Raw genomic sequence first — 4,376 nt, forward strand, 5'->3', positions numbered from 1 at the left:
TGCGTTAAGTAACACTTATAAATTATAATTTTTTCTCTCTCCCTATACGGAAAGAGTTGTGTTGTAAATCTTTCGATGCTAATTTTTTAAAAAGATTTTCGAATTTTTAACATTATTGGATCCAATTAATATTAATACCTATTAATATTTAGTATTTATTTATTATAATCTTGAAATAGAACGAAAAACCTTGGGAATTGATTTCTTACGTAAAAAATATGTTACAATCCTTAATTCTAAACGTAGCCTACATCTGAATCGCTTATTTTTTGACTGTTTGAATTTAATTAGTTTCAGTAAAGATATATAACTAAAGCAGATTAAGGTGTTTAAATATTTTTTTTTAATATTTTAAGCTAATAATTTTTAATAATAAAAATAATATATAAATATGGAAATTTATCTTTTTAAATTTTAAAATGTTAGCAGTATCAAATTTTAATTATATAATATATTGTTATTATTATATATCTCAGTATATGTTTTTATTCCTTTAATATTTTTTAATCTCTAAATTATTAAAAAAGTGAGTAAAATCGTTACAATTAAAAAATGTTCAATTCAGATATTAAGTTTTAAATTAAAAGAAATGAAAAATAAAGGTCAATCAAACAAATGGGCTCGCATAACATTCCCGATGAATAGAGATAATTACCCAGAAATCCATTTAGATGGAAATAACACATCGCGAGCTGAAAGTGTATGAGATTTAGGTATTCAAATAGATCATGGTCAAACATGGAAGGTTCACATTAATAAGGAAAAAAGGAAACGACTAGGATATAAAATTTAAGGAGCTATACTGGTTATCAGGCAGGAAATCGCAACTATTCCTAGCTAACAAGCTACTTTTGTACAATGCGATTCTAAAATCGGTTTGGATATACGAAATCCAACTCTAGGGTACAGATAATATCAGCAATATAGAGATTATTCATGGTTTCCAAACCAAATTTGCGAGGTGCATTAAACAGGCGCCATTGTTCGTAAGAAACAGTGAAATTCACAAGTACTTTGGGTTACCGTGTGTTCGAGAGGAAGTTGGTCGATTGCAACTAAGTACAACATAAGACTTAACGACCGTGTAAACTATCCAGTTGTTAACTTACCCTAAACACCGGGGAAGATATAAGACGATTAAAGCGAGTACATGTATTGGACCTAGGAACATAATAGTGATATTTAGGACGAGGCCGCTCTTTTTAAGTTGTGTATCATCAGAGAATTTATGTTTATGATCACTTATGTTTCTAATATTGTTTGTTCCTATGTTACTGTTTTTCTTTTTACGTATGTTGTAGTTTTATTCGTTGTACTGAACATTATTATGTTTTATAATTCATTACTGGCTGGAATTTTCAACGCTTATGCTACCTTTGTATTCATTATCTTCGTGTATTATTTACCTTAAAATTAATTTGTTCGTTTGCATTTTAAATAGTTAATGTAGATTGTGGATCTTAATCCACAATTTTTATTTTATAATTAATTATGTACTGTGCTCTGATCCAGGTGGTTACCATTTTATCATAGTTTCCCTTGATTCAACCAAGCAAATGCTAGGTTAGTTCTGTTTTTACCTGTGGAGTAGTATATCTACTAATTTCTGACATGATTAATACAATATTTTATTATTATGTAACAATTAGAATAAAAAATTAATTTTTTTATTTAATTTATTTTTACTACAAATTCAAGAAAAGAATATTGTTTTTTGTCTTTCCAATAACTCCAAGAACTATATCCGATTACAAATACGCTAACTCCTTTTCTTTTTATGAAAAGAAATGAATTTTTAGCTATGTGCATAAACGTCAAGTCTTATTGGGGTTTGAATCCACAAATGAAAGACAATGTTCTTTCCACTCTGCCATGAATGTTGTGGAGTAAGTTTTTTTTTTATTATACGATACAGCAACTTTACAATCTGTTCAGCAAGAAAATTGAACAATATGTAAATGTGATGTAATTGAACTAACATTAAGTTGTCACAGACCCAGCGACTTGTGATTTAATAATGAAATAGAAGAGCACTCCGTACGATCAGACCGTAAAGTCACTTAATTGAAGCGATAAGGCAAACCAAGAATATTGTTCTTCAGTAATCTTGAAAAATCACTGATCGTGTTATCTAATAAAGTGACCGTCAAATAATTCGGGTGCCGATCCAAACGATTTTCATACCGTAGGCTGACCAAAGAGATTTCCTGCCGAACGGTTCTCAACTTAAGGTCATTTTATATAAGGCTATTACTTAAGTACCAGGGTATGTTGAGCATTTTCCGCAGTGTTTTTGTTTGGTATCGTTTAAGTATGTCAATACTGGAGTTGCACGCTGCATCCCACAATTCAAGCATGTAAATAAAAACAGGCTTCAAAACGGATTTATAAATCAATAGTTTACTTCCTGCTGAAAGCCGAGAGAGATCTATGTCCTATCTGCCAGTACATGTGTTTAAACTTGAGATCCAACTATTTCCGCTTAGAAGTGATATGTTTCAATCAAGTAAGTCGTCCATCAAGATGAAAACCCAAATATTTACAGTCTTGAGGTCGTCGAATCGGAACATTGAAGATAGAAACAGGAGGACAGTGTTCCTTACGTGCTTTGATTCTGTTCCGTTTATTTTTATTTTTCAGCACGTAAGCCACAATTCGAGGAGTTGATATAATCTTAAATAAAACGAGACGCAGTAGTCGGATTTTCGTGGACGGCAAGAATTGCAGTATCGTCAGCAAACGTTGCAACTGCGGTATCTGCCGTAATTGGCAAGTCAGCCGTAAACAGAACATACAAGATGGGTCCGAAAACGCTTCCTTGAGGTACTCCTGACTGTGCAGTAAATTAAATATGATTTGGGTTAAATCTGCCTCATCAAGCAAATCATAGTGAGATTTTCTTTAAAAAGCAATTGATTTATAATTTTATTATAATTATGTATTACATTTTAAAATTATTCAACATTTTAAATTCCACTTTTAAATTAATGAAACCTGTTCTTTAAAACATCCTTTAGAGCTAATTATTATTAGCATCTTTTTCTTTGGAGTTTCAAGCGGCACTGTACTTAACCCATCTTAAAAAAAAATATGTGAAACCCCTTAATACGTGATCAAATGTTACGCTCATTCTATGTTGTGTTTATTAGTTTAAAACGTTGTTTTTTGCTTTATACATAAATGTGTATTCAAAAAATTTTCAATAGCGCCTTTGAAATTGTGAATTATTTTGTAGTATTTTCTTATATTTAACATGTTTACCTTAGCATTATTTCATGTGTTTATATTTTAAAGAATCAACATGAATTTCAATCAAATCTATTTTTTGATTTATCTTACAATGGCGTGATCTTCATGATATTTTATTATATATCGATTAGAACTAAATTTATTAGTGATAAATTTTAGATATGGAAAAAACATTTTTGATATCTAATTGTTAAATTTTTCCTAAATATAATTTAGAAAATACTGTAAATTAATTTGTGGTTCAAGGTTAATTATCTTTGTTTTAATGTAATAGAAATGTTTTAGGGGTATCTCTGTTAAAGGTCATCAAAGCGTTATAAATCAAACTGGTGTGTCCATATTGATAAAATAACAGGAAAACGCAATCCAGCGCAAATTCTGAAATACAGACCGAATGGAAGAAGAGATTGAAAAAGATCTGTGAAGAGATATGTGTCGGAACAGGCTACACAGGCTTTTCCATGGTTGATCTTGATTACAGTGAAATAGAAAAGAAGAAATGTTTGTAGGCTTCGTGTATGAGTTTTATTACGAAAGAAAAATATGTTATAAAAACTAACCAGTTTTCTGTTTGTTTAATATTTTATTTATATATATATATATATGTGTGTGTGTGTGTGTGTGCAGTACATCAAGCGAAAATGTAAAAGTTTTATTGTTCAAATGGAATGCTAATAATAATAATACCTTAGATAATAACTTCACAGGTAAAGCGATTATAAAAGGGTAAAGGAAAAATATTACAAAAAAAATTTTTTTTTAGTTTAGAGTAAGATTTTATTGTTCGCACAACTTATACAATATGAATGAACACTTTAACATATAATACTGAATTTTTTTGGGGTATTTATTACATATATTTAATGATTTTTTTTTACATTTATAATTTCACATTAAATATAATTTTATAAATATATTTCTGATATAATCAGTCACACATAAAATAATGAATAATAATAATAATGATATAATAATTTACTAACTCTAAGAAAATTTATGAAAATAAATAATTTTTGTAAAAAACAAAACAAAAAAAAAAGATAAAAATACAAAATATTTGACTTAGAGTCGAATAAATTTTACATATAAAGTAATGAATTATAAATAATTAATGAGTTTGGTATGTG

The sequence above is a fragment of the Lycorma delicatula genome, chromosome 8 (genome assembly GCF_047948215.1).
Source record: "Lycorma delicatula isolate Av1 chromosome 8, ASM4794821v1, whole genome shotgun sequence".
Classification (NCBI taxonomy): Eukaryota; Metazoa; Arthropoda; class Insecta; order Hemiptera; family Fulgoridae; genus Lycorma; species Lycorma delicatula.